The 22,322-nt window shown below is 39.4% G+C and overlaps 1 protein-coding gene across 2 annotated transcripts in view; it reads right to left on the bottom strand.

The window, feature by feature from the left end:
- Positions 1-21,526, bottom strand: part of FSTL4 (follistatin like 4) — a 550,230-nt gene extending 528,704 nt beyond the window's left edge. For both annotated transcript variants that reach the window (XM_060765261.2, XM_060765262.2), the window contains exon 1: positions 21,176-21,526. The gene's annotated coding sequence lies outside the window, so the exon portion shown is untranslated. The remainder of the gene's footprint in view (positions 1-21,175) is intronic.
- Between the last annotated feature and the right edge of the window lie 796 nt (positions 21,527-22,322).

The raw sequence follows: 22,322 nt of genomic DNA, 5'->3' as shown, positions 1-22,322 counted from the left end.
TTTATCACCTCCTTCACAGCCCAGCATCTTAAAATCTGAGACCTGTCACTAGAGAATCATTTCCATGCCCAAGCTCACAATTAGTATTCTTGTTATGGTTTTATATTATGAGTTAATGTTTTTAAATGTTTTATGGTGTTTTGGGGCATCGAATCATTGCCACTGTAAACCGCCCTGAGTCACCTAAGGGCTGAGAAGGGCAGTATACAAATATAGTAAGTAAGTAAATAAATAAATAAATAAGATCTGTGTGGACAGGACTAACTAACTTTCATTAACTACATTGTTGTCAAAGTGTCCCCATCTTTATTAAATATCCTGATATTTTTCAACAGATAATCCAATTGGTAGAAAAAGTCAGATTACTAGCTGGTTGACTATAACATATCTTAGATATTCAAAACCATGACTGTGTTAGTGTCACATATGAGTAAGCAAAATACTCTTGTAGCAACTTGGAGGCTAAGGAAAAATGAAGTTGGTAGCATAAGCTTTTGTACACTAATTAATGTCTTGTCTACATGAATAAAAAAGTGTATTCACCTCAAATCTAGTGCAGGCTGTCTACATGACACAAAGCAACTTCCAGTAATTATCTAGAGTTTCTTGCCCTTAACAAACCTCTGCTCTGCTTTTAGCAAAATTGGGGGAATGCACCAAATATCCATGAACAACTGAATCGGGTTAAATTCAGTCCAATCAGCTGTCCAAATCCCCTTTCTCTGTGCTCATCCCCATGTTGCTGCTACTGCTCCCTGTTGGCCATGGAGCTCCTAGCAAGTACTTGGAAAATCCAATCACATCTGTTTATGTCAGAATGGGTTGTCTACAAAACCAACAAGGAGGGGCACACTCTACCCCTACCCTTCCTATGATGTGGTTGTCCTGTTATGATTTCAGAAGATGCAGCAGCAATGGTCAGGCACTTGTAGGGATCTCTGGGGATAGCAAGGAGCAACAGCTATCACATTGGGGTGGGTTTGACTGTCTGGACACATGGCCCTGGATTCATAAGGGATTCAACATGCCATCCCTTGTCTACTTCCTTTGAAGTGCAATAAGAAGCCTCTGCATACCCCAGATATATCAGAATGACTACAAATTCATTCACTACACTGTGAAAAAAATTCAGGTTGTTTGCATCCTGTTTTGCCTACAGGATAATGACAGCCAGAGGAACTGTGCAATTCATAGAATGCATTATGAGTACTGTGACTCTGCTCACACAAGACCCTGTAATGTCTGGGATCTTTACAGGGATCTTATTTAAACATCCCTCTGCGGAGGTTGAGATAGGACAGAATATAAATGTCCTAAATAAATCAATAATAAATAAAGAAGCAGAATTGCAGGACCTGGGGTCCTCTCCTTTTCCCCTCATCAAATTTCTAACAGTGAATTTCTCCTTGTTAAGGAGAAATTCAGCAGGCATTGGATGTGTATCTAACCTCCTCCCCCATCACTATGTATATGCAATATAGGTATTCTAACAAAAAATCTGGGGGAAAACTTCGAATGAGAGATACTCAACCTATATAATACAGCAGCACTCCGCCCAGAAACAGATGAAACCAAACAAATGCTAATGGAAACATGCTAGAGGTAGGTCAAAGGGCCTGGTTTATCCATCATATGATTTCTCAGTTTTTGAAGAATGACTGACGGAGCAGCTCTACCATGTGCAACAGCAACATCTAAGGCCTAAGAAAGTGGATATTTTCTCCACATCATCCCCTCAAGAATCTTCACAAAACACCACTGATTTTGCAAATAATATTTTATATATTTATTTTCCCTTATGGTCAGCTACCTTATCAGATAGAAAGGTAACACATAAATATTTGAAATGACTATCCAAGCATGCATTACTATGAATCTAATTTCAATACAGCACCCTAGATCTGGCTTCTCTTATTCCAGGGATAGTTGTGCAGAAAGCAGTTTTACAGGATTTGAGCGTGTATATTTGTATAAGAAAGAACTTACAGTTTTATTTGGTAGAAACGAAGAGTGGTGTGCCTATTTGTACTGCCAATTTGATGGACAGATATTCATTCTGTTTCATAAACCAGGTTTTCTTTTCTGGTGTCATTTTTAGGGCTTAATCATTTGAGCGATGAGAACAATTTCTTGCTTTGTTTCATTACAGTCATTCAAAATGGTGTGATTCCTTGTTATTTCTGCTCATCAAGCTTCGCAGACACTTTCTAAGCCATGTAGTAACTATTAGCAGGATTAAGCTAATATGTTTTCAGCCTGTCAAGCTAGAAGACTTGAGTGCTAAACCCAGTTATTCTCCCTACATATGTGTAACATGAAAGAACAGCAGCTGGAAGAACGAAGAAACACCTGTATCCTGCTATACTGTTAAAAATGCAGATTTATTACCACATGAGTTTATTAAACCCTTTGGAGTGTAATGAGTTTATCCAGTTTTAATAGTTCAAACTTGTTTCAAATGATCATATAGTATAATATTTTAGACCGCATTTTATTTTTCCTTTCTAATATTTTAAAAATGCATTTATTGCAAGTCACAGCTTATTCTTAAATATAAGGTATAGGGTATAGGCATAAGCAATAATAATGTTAATTAATTAGAAACCAAATTATGAGATAGACAAACAGGTATTCCTGTGGTTGTACTAAGCACTAGCACGGGATCACAAAAGCATCACCTAGTGATACCTACTAGACCAGTGGTTCTCAACCTGTGGTCCCCAGGTGTTTTGGCTCACAACTCCCAGAAATCCCAGCCAGTTTACCAGCTGTTAGGATTTCTGGGAGTTGAAGGCCAAAACATCTGGGGAGTCACAGGTTGAGAACCACTGCACTAGACAGAGCACCTTACGTGTGAATAGGTATTTTATTTGTTTGCAGAATGGCCCATAGCAATAAAATGCAATAAAAACTAATAGATGAATGTTTACCCATCTTTACCAGATAGTGTCTAAAAGATTTGAACAGTGCTATCATTATACAAACTTGAATCAGTGAGGCTTACACTGAAATAAGGATGTAAAGACAATGGCAGTCATCTATCATGTATCAACTTCATGAAATCTTCACATCCCATTTCCTCCTTCAAGACAATGAAGTATTATGGGAATCCTAGAAAATCTGAATTTCCAAATCTTGTTAAATATTTTCAGCAATTGGGAAGGGGGCAACTATACTTGCCGCTCTCACCTGTTTTTCCTTATACAACATGAATGTGACTTCGCAGGGAGACAAGAACTCATTCTACATCACTTGCTTATGAGTTTTTCTTTCAGCTATGCATCTGCAAGTACTGGACTGCACACAGCAGCTAGATAGGTGTTGAGTGCTAAGTCCGATTTTTCTCCTTACATACGTATAACATGAAGGAATACACCAAGTACACTTGCAAATTTGACAGGCTCATAGGACACCGTGTAATTAAATACCTGATTCCTCTCTAAATAATTTAAATATATATATATTTCAGGTTTTTTTGGAGAATGGACCTGGTAGTCAGGTTGAAAACACTAGTCACAATCAAAGGCAGGGAAATAACCAAGAATTACTAATTAAATGGAAAGTTGACTTTTAGGTCACCTGGCCAACACATGGGCAATATATTCACTAAGAAAACATGGTGAAAACAATATTTATTTCCATTTATTGAAAGCTTTATATAGGCACATCTTATGGTTTTATCTACACAGATGAGTTCAGGTTTCTATTTCAGAGCCTTACCTATTTATAGCAGATGTAATTTTACCCATTTAACTCATATTACCATTGTTGTTATTTTCCTAACCATCAGGAACAAATTTTCAGTAAATTTGAACACATAAGCTGCATACAAAATAAGAAAAAACAGTTTTTCAAAATTCTAATTATACACCCACAAAAAGAAGGCAATTGAATTATAAATAATACTTAAATAAGGTAGAACATTTATATCAATAAGTTACAAATACAATTCCATTATCAAGTAAGCTACTATTGTGCTGAAGTACAATTTTAGACTATATTTTATATCATTCAATATCATTACAGCAAATAGAACAATTTTATTTGCAATTTGAGGACTATAATCCTCGGCTCTTATAACTACCAAAGTCAAATAGTAGGCAACAATGAGGAAACTCAGTACTGCAAATGGTTTGGCTGAGTTTTGATAACTGTCATTATTTATGCACATTGAAGTGTCAAGTAATGCACCATTTTCTCTCTCCCCCACTCCATCTTTCTCTATAGGCATGCAAACTTTCACATGGGCACAGTTACAGCCTAAAAGAATAAACATCAGTGTCAGATTGATGTGCAAGCCTAGGTAACTATAACTATTCAGAAGTAACTCACACTAATTTTGGTGGGATTTTTTTCCCCAGGTAAGCATATGCAACATAACAACAAAATTGACTGAATGATAATTTATCAACTTTTCAATCAATTTAAGTTATCAAAGCGAATTTGGACCTAGATGCCAAAAGCATGCTTACTATGATCATGGTGTTAAATCACAAAATTTTGAACTCTCATAGGCTTCAGGAGAACATTCTATACTTCGATTGGGTTGAATATTAAATACTTATTTGCTTTCTGTGTCCATAGATGTCTGTGCATGTGCTGGTATTACGAGATATTTTGTTCTATGTCACTTGTGGTATTCGCAATTAACAGTAAAATATCCTTGCAACAATCCTGCTAATGAATTGTGGAGAATGGAACCAAGGAATGTAAAATCAGATCAGCTCCATCTCTCCTTTCCTTCAGGAAAAAAGCTCAAGATATGGTTTTGGGACCAGGCATTTGGGCAGCAGGCCAAATGTTATATTTGAATTGATAATGTACAGGTTTTGGACTGGGTCTCTCAATTGAACTTGGATGCAGTTATATTGTTATTGAAATAATGTTTCAACTGTTTTAAATGGCTATTATATAATTTAATGTTTTAATTAATGTTGAATCTGTGTTATATTGGTATGGTATATATGTTGGCATCGAATTGCTGCCGATTGTAAGCCACCCTGAATCTCCCCTTGGGGGTTAAGAAGGACAGGGTACAAATATTTGAAATAAATAAATAAATAATATTAAGTACTTACTTTCAAGATTTTGTGATGCAGAGAGCTTGGAATACTAGGTTTCAAAATGAATTTAGTAACATTAAACATTAGAATTTGGAACACTTATTTACTCCTGCCAATATTAATAATTGAAATAGTTTAATTGGCTATCATTAATTACCCTGACATTCAAAACATTAGCTTAGGGTAGTCCATGAAATGGCATGGCAGTTGTCATGTTTAGCATCAGGACACTTTTTGCTTACAAGTCCATCAAAGGTTCTGTTTTTCTCTTTTGAAATTTCATTTACTGCAATCAAGAACTTTCCCCTTAGATGTACTGCCAAGGCCTTAACTGTTGCCAGAGAATGACAGGACTCCAACGCATATGGTTATATTCAGGCTAGAAAGGTTTGTCCTAAAGCATAATATCCCATCTCACAATTTCTTTAACTAGTTTTGTCACTCATCTGCATCTTTTTTCTTTCCACCTGTATCAATGTGTACACTTCACTCAATCTTCAAATATTTTGTTTGCTATAGGTTAATAAGGAATTGTGTTTTTTAGTTGGAGCACACTGATTCACCATAAGTACAGCACTAAGTATATAGGTACAATGGTCAGGCAGTGAATCAAAGATCAGAAAGGTTCTTAAGCAGAAATAGTTTGAGAGTATCTTATCATAGGCAGAACATTCTCTACACAGCTTAATCACTTTATCCCTCCCCACTCACAATAAAAACATGGTCTGTATAGGTCAATCAAAGCCCACATGTTTTATACGCATGAGCCAAGAATTACAAATTCAATTGATTGCATCTGCAGTTTGAATGATCTGATATTTAATTAGCACGCTATTCTCTGCATCTATCTAACTTTGATCTTTATTACTATAATTGAAGGAAAGTGGGGGAAAGGAAGAAGAAAGGAAAGAGTAAAAAGCACAATGTGAACGGTGAGGAGAGACAGAAAGAGAAAGACTAGACAAGGATGAAAGAAATGGGGAGGAATAGAGACAATTAACCAAGTGTGTAGCATTAAATTTACAAAGAGATTCACTGCAATTAATATTAATATTTTATATTACTGCTGAATATACTGTATATTCTATTTTGCTTTATTTATAATATTATACATCCATGGATTCTGCATTCACACATCTCACTATCTATGGCAGTGGTTCCCAACCTGTGGTCCATGGACCACCAGTGGTCCACAAGAACCAAAATATGGTCTATGGCCTCACTGTTACTACACCATTACAATAAGACTGATGAGTTGTTGCGGAGCTCCTCCACCCTCCCGAGGTGGGGTAGATCCCCAAGGACTCAGCAGCTGGTGCTTCAAGCACTGAGCTGTGGTCGATCATAAGCCAGATTGGGGGTATAGGGTGGCAACCTGTGCTTGACGGGGTTGCACTCCCCCTGAAGTCACAGGTCCACAGCTTAGGTGTCCTCCTAGACTCTTCACTAACGCTTGAAGCGCAGGCATCAGCAGTGGCTGGGAGGGCCTTTGCACAATTGAAACTCATGCACCAGCTGCCACCGTACCTTGTGAAGTCGGATCTGGCTGTGCTGGTCCATGCCGTAGTTACCTCCAGATTGGACTATTGCAATGTGCTCTACGTGGGGCTGCCCTTGAAGACGGCTGGTTAATTTCAGCTGATCCAACGGGTGGGCGCCAGATTACTAGCAGGAGCGAATTACAGGGAGCGGTCAACCCCCCTGTTCAAGGAGCTCCATTGGCAGCCGTTCATTTTCCAGTCCCAATTCAAGGTGCAGGTTCTTACCTACAAAGCCCTGAATGGTTTGGGACCCGCCTACCTGCATGACCACATTTCTGTTTATAAACCTACACGATCTCTTTGATCTTCCGGAGAGGCCCTTCTCTCACTCCTGCCTCCATCGCAAACATGACTTGCGGGGACAAGGGAGAGGGCCTTCTTGGTGGTGCCCCCCCCCCCGACTCTGGAACTCACTTCCCAGAGATATTAGACAAGCCCCCACCCTGGCAATCTTCAGGAGGTGGCTGTTCCAGTGTGCCTTCAATGAATGTATGAGCAATAATACCCTGACATAACCTACCTCTGTAAAATGGCCCTCGGTGGCACTTTACTCTCCTGCAAGTGCAATCACATCCTACCCTACCTCTTGGATCCCCTCTCTAGACACATTACATTGCTGTCCCCCCAGTGTTTTTAAATTTTTAATCCATTCAAATTGGCTTGCCCAATGTGATCAATTTCATTGTTTTAAATGTGTGATTTCATATTGTTGATGTGTCTAAAATGGGTTTGTATTTTATTTTATTTTGCTGTGTTCAGTTGTATATTGTTTACTGTATTGCAGGACTTGGCCCCATGTAAGCCGCCCCGAGTCCCCTTGGGGAGATGGTAGCAGGGTATAAATAAAGTTCATTATATTATTATTATTAGTCTCACAAAACCCTCTTATAGTGCCAAGACTTATTAAATGTGATTTTCTGAGGGCAAGCAGATGGTGACTGCTGGAAGCCATATGTTCTGCATCATAAACTAGAGCTGATGTGGTCTATCCAATGCAATTTTCTGAATCAGCACCCCAATAACCAAACTGAATCTAAAGTTGACCAAAACCGATCATAACCCTTTTGGTACTATGTTGGAATGTGGTTCCTGCTCAAAGTGGTCCCTAGTCAAGCGGTCCCTGGTGGAGTTGTCCCTGGTCAAAAAAAGGTTGGGAACCACTGGTCTATGGTACATAGGCTGTCCCCAAGTTACAAACAAGATAGGTTATGTGAGTTTGTTCTTAAGTTAAATTTGTATGCAAGTCAGAACAGGTACATTTTTAAGTACCAACCAAATATATACCATATATTTTTCTATTTTTGGATAGCATAAGGAAGGGTTAACAACCCTGTTCTGTTTTGGTTTTGTATGTTGGCTGTCTGTTTCCCTGTTCAGAAGATTCCACCTCTCTTGCTGTTCCTGTGATAATTGGATTTTGAAAAAATTGGCTCGTTGTGGAAATAATGATAGGTGATCAAGTTTCACTGAAGACACCTTTTCCCCATGATAACTCTTTCAGTACTGAATTTCCCTTCCTAGGGGTAGATTTCTCTCTCTTCCTGTTGTCTTTCCCTTGTTCTTAACTATGAGTTGTTTGTAAGTCAGATGTTTGTAACTCGGGGACTGCCTGTATAGAAATTAGTTCAAGATATACTCAGTAGAGGAGATTGTACTAAAGACACATGCATTTCTCCTCTACTTCCCATGCAAATAATGCAAATACTTTCTCTTCATCTATGAAGGCCTAAATGTCCTGCCATTCTGAAATGGCACAGGCTCCCTAATGACCTTGATCTGCCGCTAAGCAAACAAATTACTCCCCCATTCTGTCCAAGGATTCCTTTTTTTCCCCAATTATTCTGTTATTCTTCTTTTGAAAAATCTAGCCTAAGTGTAAAAAAAAAAAATCTATTTTCTCCTTCGTACTCTGTATCATGAGGAGACAGGAAAGCCTAGAGAAGACAATTATGCTAGGGAAAGTGGAAGGAAAAAGGAAGAGGGGCCGACCAAGGGAAAGATGGATGGATGGCATCCTTGAAGTGACTGGACTGACCTTGAAGGAGCTGGGGGTGGTGACGGCCGACAGGGAGCTCTGGCGTGGGCTGGTCCATGAGGTCACGAAGAGTCGGAGATGACTGAACGAATGAACAACTCTGTAGTAACCTATAGATGTGAGAATTGTACCATAAGGAAGGCTGAGCGAAGGAAGATAGATTTTTTAAAAAATATTTATTTTAGATTTTTCCGACACAAATATAATACCATCACACCCGCTCGTTATTAGAAATTCAGTTGCAAAATTACATTCTAAATACATATCGCATACCACATATCACATATCACATTATATTTTCCTAATGCTCTTATCTGTCTCCCCTTCACCTTACCCTTGTGTCTTACACTTTTACACCCCTCCTCCCCCCACCCCCACCCACCCCCCTTCAGGGAACAGTATATACCTTAATTCAGATCTTAATTTAATTGAACAATTGTAAAAAGAGAATGGTTTAGCACCTTATAGAAGATAGATGCTTTTGAACTATGGTGTTGGAGGAAATTTCTGAGAGTACTTTGGACCACAAGAAAATCAAACCAGTCCATACTCCAGGAAATAATGCCCAAATGTTCACTGGAGGGAAGGATATTAGAGGCAAAAGTGAAGTACTTTGGCCACAAAATGAGAAGACAGAAAAGCTTGGAGAAAATAAGGATCCTGGTGAAAATGGGAGGAAAAAGGACAAGATGGATGGATGTTATCCTTGAAGTGACTGGCTTGATCTTGAAGGAGCTGCGGGTGGCAATGGCCGACAAGGGGCTCTGGTGTGGGCTGGTCCATGAGGTCAAGAGTCAGAAGTGACTGAATGATTAAACAACACTCTCTTTTGCCTTCACAAGGAAAGAACAAGGAAAGTTTACCTAACAGTGGACTCATATAACACATCTCCTCAATATTACTTCGACTGAGGCAGCAAGCCTTCCTCTTTTATGTGGTAAGAAGCACCCAACCAAATGAATTCAAACGTGGGGGGGGGGGGGGTTTAATTATATATAATCACTCGAGAATTCCAATTATTTAACAACTCAGCAAGTTAGCTAAGCTACTTATTTTGAAGCACTAGTAATATTATTAATACTTAGAAGTTCCACTAAAGACTTGATGCATTTTCCCATCAATTAAATATGCTTAGTACTTATTGACTAGCTTGATCAGTTTTTAAAAAGATGCCATACCTTGCTTAGAAGTGCAGAACACACCAGAGAACACTTTTCTGTGAAGACTGGAGTATACCTTTTCCTGATTTCACTTCATTTACTATTTTCAACAAGTAAAATCATGAGAGCCTCATCATACCTTTGACTAGAGTGCATCCCCTATCTGAAATAAATTTTACTATGAAGCAATTACCAAGTTGGTGATGAAATTGGAATGAAGTGGGATTTAATATAGTTTGATTTAAATTACAGAGGTTAAATGCAATCAAACCTATGCATATTTATGAGTGCCACATCTTAGGTTAAATTGTTTTTAAGAGTTGTAACTTTTGTATATCTGAGTAATATGGCAGAAACTTGACCCAATTCCAAATGCAATAAAAGATAATTAATAGAAACACAGATGGCATGATCCTAAATATTTGAGTCTGATTGCAACAATATTGACATTAGTCTGCTTCTTAATTTTGAAATATATTTCAGGATATGTAAACATCCTCAAAGCCAGAGGATGTTATCTACAAATCTCAAAATTGTGATTCATGTACATAGCACAGCACCTACAGGGTAAAGGGAAGAATAAAGTACTGTAGCTACATGTTCTCCATTATGGTCCATTGTTTTAAATCAAACTATTACTGGGAAGCCCTTCAAACAGAGGATCCATTTAATAAGAAAACGGGCTTCTGTAAAGAGTTCCCAGGGGTACTCTGATTTAAAAATGGACATAAGCAGGAAAAGCCAGGGTCTTGAATATCCAGAGTTAGCAACCAAACAGCAGAAATATCAGGAAGGTAACTTGATTAAAAACCTTCTGCACTGAGGCTAGATGTATTGTAATCCTATTTCAGTTATAATAATTTCTTGTTGTGTATCTGTACATAAATTGGCACCTACAATTTATACAAATTTGTGTCCTCTTTTGTCCTTGGGGACATGTCATCATTTTCTTGTGATTAATCTCTAGGGCCAGATTATTAGTTCTCTGCCATTTCCAACAGGAGATTTGGAGGACTTTATCAAGAGGATCTTGTATGCAAAAATGTGTTCTATTAGTGAACCATGGCTATTCTTAGCTAACATCCATGTAATTTTGCTTTCAAATATAGTAATTATATAATGTGGGAAGTGAGGTGCTGTACTAGGATACCCACAAGTGAATCCCATTCCCTATGATAAGACATGGAATCAAAGAAAACATAAATAAAAACAGAATTGAAGCAGGCAACAAGAGTCATCTAATCCAATCCTCTGCATGCAGACACAAGCAAAACACTCCCAGTAGATGGTAATCCAGCCTGTGTTTAAAATTGTCCATAGAAGGAGACTCAGCTTTCTTTTCTCCAGGCTAAACATATCCAGCTAAGTTTTTTCCCCATAGGACATAGTTTCTAGACCTTTCACAATTTTGGTCACCCTCCATGCAACATGTTCCAGCCTTTCACTATCTTTCCTCTGGAAATTGCTGCCAATTGTGAAAGAAAAAAAGTTGAGCACCGTGAAAGCCACCCACTATACGGCTATCAGCCTCCTCCCAGAAGGCTTAAATCAAGGAAAACTTTCATGAGAACCACCACTTCTCTAAATTTTCCTCCAGCAACAGCAAAAATATCCCTGTGGGCAGTAAAATCAGGCAATTCCAGCTGGATGGCCCCATATGAGGGTCTTCCTCCAGGAGCAAACCAAGAATGGGCAACTTGGAAGTCCCTGAACAGACTCAGAAGCGGAGGTGACAAATCAAAAGACAACCTGGCAAAATGGCACTCCCTAAAAGAACTCTTCACCTTGTGCAATTGTGGAGCAGACCAAACAATCCATATCTGTATCCTTGCTCACAATGCCCTGCCTCATGCACAGAGGAAGAATTGTTTAAAGCTGCAGACACTGCAGTTGCTGTTGCCTATTAAAAAGATCATTTTAAAAAAAGATCTTGTGTGTGTATAAATCACAACATAGCTATTGGACTTCAGATTTCCCTGGAGGTTCTTAAAAAAACTTTCCTGCTAAAAGTTGTATGATCTGTCTCTAACTGTAGACAGATTTTAATTCCTTACAGTGTATTGCTGTTCTGGGCATCCAGTTGTTTGTTTCTACAGGAAATTTCCCTTACAAAAGAAAATTACTTTCTTCTATTTCTAGTATGATAACACTGACGCACCAAGTGTTTAGTCAGTTAAGAAACTATGCAGCCTAAAACCATGAAAACATCAGAACCACCTAATCTTCGAAGCTAAGGAGGAACTGACTTGACTGGTATTTAGAATGGAGAGAATATCCAATGCTATATGCTATATTTAATAGAAAGCCAATATCCACAAATGCATTTTTCTATTTTGCTCCACTTTCTTTTGAGCAACTTTTATTCTTAAAACAACCTTTTAAAAAAGAAAGCCAATAGAAAACCACCTCTGAGTATTCGCTGCCTGATAACACCATATGAAATTCAAGGTGTCACCTTACGTCAATAGGTGACATACTTGCAAGAAAATGTATCTTATTTGTAATGCTTCCGAAAATAAAATTTCATTTTTGGCTACCTGCATGAGAAGCATATTATGGATATCAGATTTGCACTCTGTAATTTTATTTATACTATTTTCTCTTGAATTTTGGAATTGCCCTTACCATACAGTGAAGTTCAATTCAGACATTCAGACTAATTGTGGTGGGTAAGAAGCTCCTTGTCCCCATCTGTCATTGTTCTATTCATGTGAAGAATAAAAATTTGAAAAGGACATTTTCTGCACATGTTTTTCTTCCTGACTGGAAACCCTAATTACTCTCCTGCCAGGCTGTATGGTAAGAACCTATTCTTTTCCACATGGGCAATGTGACAGTCTTGGGAGGGCCTGCCTGTGGTAATGTTATTCATAGCCCAACTGTTTTCCAGCCCTGATACTCAAGGCAGATTGTGAATGTTAAAACAGAGATGGATAAAAAGTTCACACTCCCCATGCATCCAGAATGCATGGGTAGAATTGTCTGCCAAGTTTAAAACTGGGTAATAAATTGAGCTGTGAAGTAAGAAGCGACAAACTGTTGCTTTATCTAAGCACAGCACACTACTATTGATTCCATTCAGTTCCAAGCAATACCAGTGTGGTAACACTTACCTACTTTATTAGGCTGCCTTTATTTGCACATTTCCAAAAATAATGAATTGTACTTTTGAAACCATATTCTCCTATATTCTTTATCAATTTTCTTCCACTGCCAAATGTCACCAAAATCCGATTTTTAAAGAATTATGATGAATTAACCCCATGGTAGTGGCTCAGTGCAGTTTTTTTTTAAAAAAAAAAATCTGTGTACATATAAAGAAGACTTAAAAACTGATGTGGCATCAGAGGAGAGATTAACAATAATGCAAGTGTTTTAAATATTCAGCCAACTTTATTTTCCAAGCCAGAAATCCGATCTCATGTGCTGTAGATGTTTTAGTGGCTGTTGTACAGAAAATAGCATGTGTTATACAAATTAAATTGGAATGGCATACTAGATTCCCTTATGCCCTCCAAAATCCATCAAATACATGTTGTACATACTCCCAATAATCAATCATAATTGCATGAATGCACGTTTTAACATAAAAGAGGAGAGCTAGTATCCTAAAACTAGCAATCAATATTCCCAAACTTCTCTATTGGATTTCTATATCCAGTAGGATGAGCCATCACCACTATAAAATGAATTGTGAAATCGATGTGAATGTTATAACTCTATAAAATCAAACTTCAGAGTGGATGTTCCACTCTGGTTGCAAACATTTCATGAGCAACACATCTCAGTCCCAGAAGTGAATGTCTATAGTGTACTGATACCTGCCTTTTCCCCTTAATTCTTCTTCATCCATACAGTCTGTTTTAATTTGAAGAGGCCAACACCACCAGGGTATGTGTGTTGGACTAAGACACTGGAGACCAGGGTTTGAATACCTGCTCAGCCATTGAACTCCATCTCCCAGGTGATCTTGGGCAAATCAAGCTCTCTCAGTCTCTGAGGCAAAGGTCTTCTGATCAAATCCTGCCAATAAAACTCCATGATATCATGCCAAGAAAACCCCTGACATGGCCTTAGAATTGTCATAAGTCAGAAATAAAGGCACAACAAGAACAACACTATAAATGCAACTGCATAAAAAAGTTTGAAGGCAGAAACTCCAGTTTGAAACATGATCAAGACATCTTCCAGATATAACAAAGTATCAAAGGCTAATATCTAGAGAGAAGCCAGACGGCAATCTGATGGAATATACAACTAAAGAAGAGTTGTTAACATAATCTGAAGCAACCTGGAAGTAACCTACAACTTCTACACTCTTGGGGGGGGTTTTTATCCTCACCCCTTCCTACTTTTCTTTCACATATTGTTCCCACACTTTTGCTGTAAATCTGTTGTGACTTTATTAGTTCTCTCATTCTCCAATCTTCTGGAGACAAATTACTTTCAATAAAAATAATGACAAAAAAAGACATCTTCCAGATTAGGAACCACAAAACAAAGACAAAGTACTAGTTGCGGTGAAAGAGAAAACTAGAACATGGATGAAACATTAGGCAAGAACATTATGCTAACAACAGTTTGACATAAAAGCTATGAAGCAGGACATGTAGTTTCAGTTTTCCCCTGATGCCGTATGGCTTTTTAGACAATTATTTTACTGTCCAAAACATTTCTGAAGTACTTTTTTGTGTGTCAGGAGTGACTTGAGAAACTGCACGTCACTTCTGGTGTGAGAGAATTGGCCACCCTTGTGGGAGGCTTCTCTCGTGTCCCTGCATGGGGAGCTGGAGCTAACAGAAGGAGCTCATCTGCACTCTCCCCAGATTCAAACCTCCAACCTGTCAGGCTTCAGTCCTACCAGCACAAGGGTTAAACCCTTTGCGCCACCGGAGGCTCCTTATAAAATACTGATAATTCCAGAAAAATGAACTGCACAACACTATACTATCCTTACCAGCAAGCTATCATGCTTGCTGGTACATAACATTCTAGAAATCATACATAACATTCTAGTCAATCTGTACAATTTCACATTATTGCTAAAGGTTTTGAAGAATGAAATGCTTAAATGGAACCATGTCTAATGTGTTACATTTTTGACAGGCTTTGAGACAAAGGATTTCTTAAAAGTTGAATGTCATAAAACATGGGATGTTGCCTCTATCACAATATCTGTCTCAAATTATAACTAGGTACTGATTTTTTAAAATAAAAATGTTAGTTTAAAAAATACCCCTGCCACTCCCATTCCCAGTTAAATAGTTATATGACTTCGGACTCCCTAATAGATCTTATTCTCTCATAAGAGCCTGCCTACATTTGATATTTGAAGGACAATTCCTCCTTTCAGTTCTGCCATCTTCAGAAAGACATGTGGTGATAATGCAAAAAAGGACATTCTCAGTGGCTCCAGCCAGAGTATTGAAGTCATTGCAAGCGTAGTTGCAAAAATCCTCAATTCAAGCATGGCATCAGCAATGGACAGTATGATGATAGGTGGGTTTAAAATGAATAAGATGGTGTTTTAATATTTTTCTTTCATTATTAAGAAGTTTTAAACTGTTTTAATTTAATCTACATTTTAACAGTAAGACCAATCAAATTTATATTTTAATATATATAATTTATTATGGGTTTCTTGGCTGCTTTTCATTTCAGACATAGGAGAAAGTTGGGATATAATTCAAATCAATTAATCAGTCAGTTTTCACATCAACTTCAAATGATATTGACCTAACGTAAATTAAATCTCAGTACCTGTTGAAAAAAACCCACATGATGGAGGTGAGGGGTGGAATAATAGAAAGAAAAGAAAATGAGGAAGATAATAATCTGGCTAGTTTATTTCATGAGTGTACAACTATTCTCTAGGAATACACAATAAAATTGTCACGTACACATTGGAGTCTGATTCATGTGCTTATTTTCTATTTCATCTTAGAGGGCATAGAACATGGAAGGCAAATGTTTTCATTAAGTCTGCCATTGCTCAGTACTCTGTACCTAAAAGTTGTTTGTGCAAAGTGACAGCAAACAAATGTTCCCCCTCATCACAGTTCTTTCACTACCTGTAACTAACTCAGAATGAATCAGGAGGAACTAAATGATTGTATTACTTCAGTAATCTCACACAATGTCTCCCCATGAGTACTATAATTGGAGAAAGCTGGTAAGACTTGCTCTAACTAGCACAAAACTGGCAGTGAGGAAAGCTCAGCTCCCATCTTCATCCTCTTCATCAAATACCTTGTCATTTTACTCCTAAAGTCATGTTGGTTGGTATCTTTTCTGATTATTTTTAATGTCTGGATTTCCAGATGTATCCAGGCAAATAGCTTTGGGGTGCCCCATTTCGCTCCAAGAAGAAACAGGAGAACTCCGTTCTTGCAGAGAGGTCATTTGCTTTGTTATATGGAGAAATCGGTGGCATAACTGTAATATACAGTGTCAATGAGACTCAAACATTTTAGAGATATCTGCAGAAGTCGTCCTTAAAGGGTTGTGCACATATCCTACCAAAGTCCTCCACTACTCTGGTTATGTCACAAAAACAGATGAATATTAGACTACAGATGACTTCAGAACACTTGAATTAACACATCCCCAAGCATTCAATGCTTTTGAACAAATGATTTCCCCAGTCTTCTTAGTTGTAATCTTGTAGTAATTACAAACAGGAACATATGAACCCTCCGTATACTGCTTTCAGCACATCCATCATTATAAAACAGGTGAATAAAATTAAGAAAAACTTGGTTTCATGGAAGTGAAGCATATATTTCAAATTTAAAAATCTGGCTCCAACATCAAAACATTAGCATTATTCCTATCTCTCTACCTTGTCATTCTTTATTATCAGAATGACCTTGAGGCAGAAAAAGCTTCTTTTAACTTTTGTTCATGGTATAAAAAATTCATACAAACTGTAGCAAAACTTTATATAACTATATTCCATGTAGATGCATCCAGATATATTATACTGTGGGAGCTATAGCAATTTATCTGCTTGGAAATTGATATATGATCAAAAATTGAGACATGGAAAAAACCTGAGTAGCTTGACTTTGAAAGTTCAAGCAATTAAACATACAGCTGTATCCGTTTAGAACGTTTTCTGGCTAATATCAAAGGGAATGTACATTGTGATAAGGCTTTGCTTGGAAAATCTCATGATTTGAAATAGATAGAAAATCATTGTGTACTACTGGAATAATTAGTTTTTGTGTAAGTGACTGGGGAAGAAAGAAGTCAAAGTAGTAGAAAATATGAACACTAAAATGTTATGGATTTTTCCAGCTTTAGGGACCATAAGGTCAGTAGACTAGAAAGCCCAAGTGATTATAACAAAAATAGAAAAAAGGTACTTTTCACTCATGACATGGAACAGAAAACAAAAACATGAGCCATTTGAAAGTTTTTATGAATATAAAAGTGGCAATGCTCTGCAAGGGTATGGTCCTTTTTGTAGTGGCTTAAAATCTCCCATCATTGACGTAAACAAAAGCGCAGTAGAAAAAAAGGTACCAGAAGGACTTTCACTGTTCCTGTAGTATCAATTTCAGAGTCTAAAAGTTCTGTTTGGTTCTGTGCCTTAAGTGGCTTCAATGATACAGAGTAATTCTCACCAACTAACACAGTGGCAACTCTACCTAGGAAAAATAGCCTGACTAGTTATATACTCCCTTGGTTATCTTTAGGTTAGAGTACTGTATTTTTTTTTCCAAATGGAGTTGCCTTTGAGGATTTCACAGCAACCTCTGTTTTCAGTCTAATTCAAAATAACATTTTCTAGGCCCAATTTAAAATGTGGATGCTTACATTTAAAGCTCAATACAGTCTTTCATTGAGATACTGTAAAATCTGTCTCCTATTACATATCTTTTCTTTGGACACCCTGCCCTCTGAAGTTAGGACATGACAATAATTTTGCAGACAATTCTACAATAATTATATTGTTGGGTGTGGGGCAATTACCCTTTGTGTCATTTTGGTGCAAGGATACTTTTGATCTCTTTTCCAAAAATCAAAATATATTTGTACTGTGAATTCAATTTATCTCAGCTGCTTATATTTACCTATTGGGAAAAGATATGCTAATAAAGGTTTTTTTTTCTTGTAACCACAAAAAAAAGACCATACAACCCAACAACAAATTATGAGATGACATTTTCAACATGACACCTCAAAGCAATATTGATTTATCCTTATAAGGACATAAGTTTAGTTTGAACCAACTACAGCTTCAAATGAAAAACACACAAATCTGAAGGATTGGTTAAACACATGAACCCATTTTTAAGTATGCTCCATATATTAAAATCTAGAAATGCTACTCATCTGAAAATAAATATTTTCATTTTCTTTTACTGAAATTCATAGAGGTACATATAACAGAAAAAACTTTAAGAAGATACAGAACTCACAGAAAACCAATTGAACGGGAAAAGCAATATAGTTAGGACATGACAACAAGGGAAGATAATTGTCTGCCCTGCTGAATTTTGAGAAAAAAGCTATTTACCAAAAATGTTCTTTTTAAAGAATTTAAATTTAGAGTAGCAGCAGAGGCGACATCTAGGGGCAACACAAGGAAAAGAGGGGAAACTACAAATCTAAGGTAGGATTTCAGAACCATAGCTCATGGACAGCTCCTTGTTGGCAGGCAATAGAACTATTTCTGCCAAACTACCAACATGTTTTCCATAGTTCCCAAAAAGCTAAATGAAAATGCATCAAAGTGAAGATTTGCTAAAAAGACAGGAACAAGCCAAAGTAGTGAAGACCCAAGATAGTAAAACTGCTATGATTTCAACATAAGCAAAATGAAAATGTGACCTGGGGTTAAAAGGACTGAATAGCACATAAAAAAACTTTCCTCTGCTACCCTTCAAGATATTTCTGAAGAACATTTCCTGAAATAATTCTGGAGTCTATCCTTTTGGCATCCTAACATGCAAGGAGAATGTACATTCTGCCCTCTTTAGTTAGAACATAAGAATATAGCTTGTGCTTGGAAGTTACTGGGAACTTCTGTGTATGTAAACATTACAATGAATGAATGCAAGAATCTCTGAAAAATCTTCTGTTTTCCCCATTGATGGCACATCACTAGTTTTGAATACTGTGATAGGGTTGGATTTTTGTGACTTCCTGCTTTTGAATCATTCAAATTCAATACAATGCTTGTGACAAAAATGACAGCACACTCTAAATTCAAAAATAGATACCTACTATAATATTTTGGTGATTGTTTTCAACGTGGTTTTTTACTGTCATAGATGTGATTTAGAGAAGTTCTTAAGGCTAACACTGTTCCATTTTTAACACATAACATTTCTCATTTGTCTAAGCTTTGCATGTTTCAAATGAAGGAAAGTAAAGCTGTTTATTATAGATACTTATTCATAAGCACATAAAGTACTAGTTGGTTCTTCAAAAGACATATTGCTTTCATGTCAATAGTTTCTATAATAATTAGGAAGGAGGAGTTACAAAAAATCATATGGTGAAAGGTACATCAAATTAGAAGTTGTTGGTTGTTTACTACATACATGTGGCCTTACTTTAAGAGCATACACCATGCCCATAACACACAACACAACTAAACTTCCTAGAAGATATTTAACAGGGCTCCATACCTTTGAGTTATGATTGCAGCACAATCCTAAACATCTCTAGTTCAGAGTAAACCCCACATAAATATAGGATTGCAGGCTGGCCATGCCATCCTTAGCTTCCAAGAGCTGTTGCACAACTTACATGAGACTATGGAGGAGCAGTGTGAATACAGTGATGGTGGGAGGAAACTATGTTTATACTGGGTTGCTGTGAGTTTTCTGGGCTGTGTGGCCCTGTTCCAGAAGCATTCTCTCCTAACATTTCACCCTATCTATGGCAGGCATCCTCAGAAGTTGTGAGGTGTTTCTACTATTCTGGAATCTTCCCACCATTACTGGGTACTATTTATCCACAACACATATCTCCATTAATTTTGCCTCTTTTCAGCCAATAGGACTGTTCCTACATAATACTAAGTTTTATTACACATGCACACCATACTATAAGGCCCTGGACAGGCTGTGTGGCAAGCAGGCACAAGGCACACACAGTCATTTTGGAAGCAGGTAAGACCCTTACTTCATCACACTAGAGGATGAATCCACTTTGAACCCAGTTTCTTCCTTCTGCATAATTGCAGGGTTTGTAGTTTAGTGAGGCTGTTAAAGGCTCCTCCCTAAACTACAAACCCCAAAATTCTACAGGAGGCAGAAACCGGATTTAAAGTGGGTTCATTCCCTAGTGCGATGTGATCTGAAGATTTAACCATGGAGTCTGCATCTTCCTTCTCACACACTGTACAGGGACACATACTATGTAATCTTAGGAGTTGTAGTTTTACAAGACCATCAACTTTCCCTGCCAACAACAAATCCCAGGACTCCATAGAATTGAGTGGGGTCAAGTTGCATTTCTTCTACAACAGGCATGGGCAAATTGGGGCCCTCCAGGTGTTTTGGACTTCAGCTCCCACCATTCCTAACAGCCTCAGACCCCTTCCTCACTTAAGCGGCTGAGGAGGAAAAGGAGAGGGCCTGAGGCTGTTAGGAATGGTGGGAGTTGAAGCCCAAGACATCTAGAGGGCCCAATTTGGCCCATGCCTGTTCTGCAGTGTGGATGCACTGCCCATCCTGCCACTAAAGGACATGGAAGAGGTCAGGCTCAGGAAGGCATTGCTCCCAACTCCATGGGCTCCAGGAAGGAAGGGCAGCGCGGGGCAGGCAAGGGAAGGGCCGGGATCTTTGGGAGACTTCTCCCTCCGGCTCCCAGGGGCCTAAGCCTGGCTCGGATCACCGCAAATCCACTGCAATCGCTGCACTGGAGGCGTCGCGTCCAATTCAAAGTTGCAGAGCTAAAACCCAGAAGAGAGGCGCCCTGGGCAGCGTCTTGGGCCAAAAGAGGCAGCGTTCCAACAGCCGCAGCAGCAGCAGGAGCAGCCATAGCCTTGCATCTCTCCCCCTTTGCCTGGCGAGAAAGAGAGAGGGCAAGCTCCTTCCCTTCCAAGGCGAAAGGGTGGGCCGTGGGTGGCCAGGGATGGAAGAGAGCTCTGCCCTGCCTGCAAGCCCATCCACTCCGCCTCCCGGAGCCAAAGGGGTTCCGAAGTTCTCGGCGGGCAAACTCTGGCGCCTTGGCTCACTCCTCCAAGACTCTGCGGAGAAACGGGAAGGAGGGCAGCCGGGTTGCACTCGCTCACTTCTGAGGTGGAGGAAGGAGGAAGGAATGGGAACGGAAGCCTCCCTCGGGGCTTGGTCCTCTGCCCACTGGCCCCCTTGGTCTACCTAAGATCAGGGAGGGAGGGAGGAAAGGAAGGCTTACCTGGAGCAGCCCAAGCGCGGCAGGCGGAGCACGTCGCAGCAACGGCAACCGGCCGAGGAGACGTCGGACTTTGGGAGGCTCTCTTTCCCCCGAAATCTCCTTGAGGACGGGAGCCTCCGGAAGGGTGCGGGGAAAGGGGGGCATGAAAAGGCTGGCGGTGGCGGGGAGGGAGGGAGGGATGAGGACAGGAGAGGAGGAGACCAAAGGAACCACCTCCTCCTCCTCCTCCTCCTTCTTCCTCCTGCAAAAGAGCGACGCGGCTTCGGCGGCAATCCAGGCGCGCGCAGAGGTGTCAATGCCGCTTTGCTGAATTCCTGCCCTATTTCTGCTGTCTGGACCGCTGCTGCGTGACGTCACGGGCCTATTTGCATATTCCGCCCAATCGCCGGCACCTGTGTGGGCACCGGCGGGGAAGCGCGCGCGCCGCGGGAGGAGGAGGAGGAGGAGGAGGAGGAACCCGGGCGCGAGCAAGCGAGAGAGAGACAGAAGCGGGGCCAAGGCGGGAGTCTACAAAGGCAGCGAGCGAAGGGCAAGGGAAACTATTGCCAGCGGTGCCCCCTCGCAGTTGCCAGTGCACCACGGCGTGACCATAAGCAGTCCTGGCCCGATTTGGGGCTGGCAGGCAGTCTTGGCTTCAAGTCCCTGCCCCGGAGGTGGACATATCCTTTAAAACAGTGGGTGCCCAGATGTTTTGGCCCTTCACTCCCACAAGTTTATTTATCTACTGTATTGATACCCTGCTCTGCTCAACCCCGAAGGGGACTCAGAGCGGCTTACAGATTATGGCAACATACAATGCCACATTATATAACAAATAATAAATATAACATATCCAATGATGAAACAATTAGAACATATAAATGCAATGAAACATATTAAAACATAGTTTTAAAAGAGCAGATGTTCCATCAGAGCAGGCCCCTAGCTAGGATTTCGTTTCGGGGGGGGGGGGGGCTGATTTTTTTTCAGGGGGGGTTTCGGGGGGGGGCTGAGTTTTGGGGGGGGGGGCTGAGTCCGAGTGAAAGAGGGTCTAGCCTAGCAAACCTTTTGTATCATTACCCCAATACCCCCATGCATATGGGATATATTGAGTATGGTGATTAGATCATGATATGAATAAACATAATGCACCAGTAAGGCCTTTTCG

Source organism: Anolis sagrei, chromosome 2 (genome assembly GCF_037176765.1).
Source record: "Anolis sagrei isolate rAnoSag1 chromosome 2, rAnoSag1.mat, whole genome shotgun sequence".
In the NCBI taxonomy this organism is placed as follows: domain Eukaryota; kingdom Metazoa; phylum Chordata; class Lepidosauria; order Squamata; family Dactyloidae; genus Anolis; species Anolis sagrei.
This window is presented reverse-complemented; position numbering and strand designations above follow the sequence as displayed.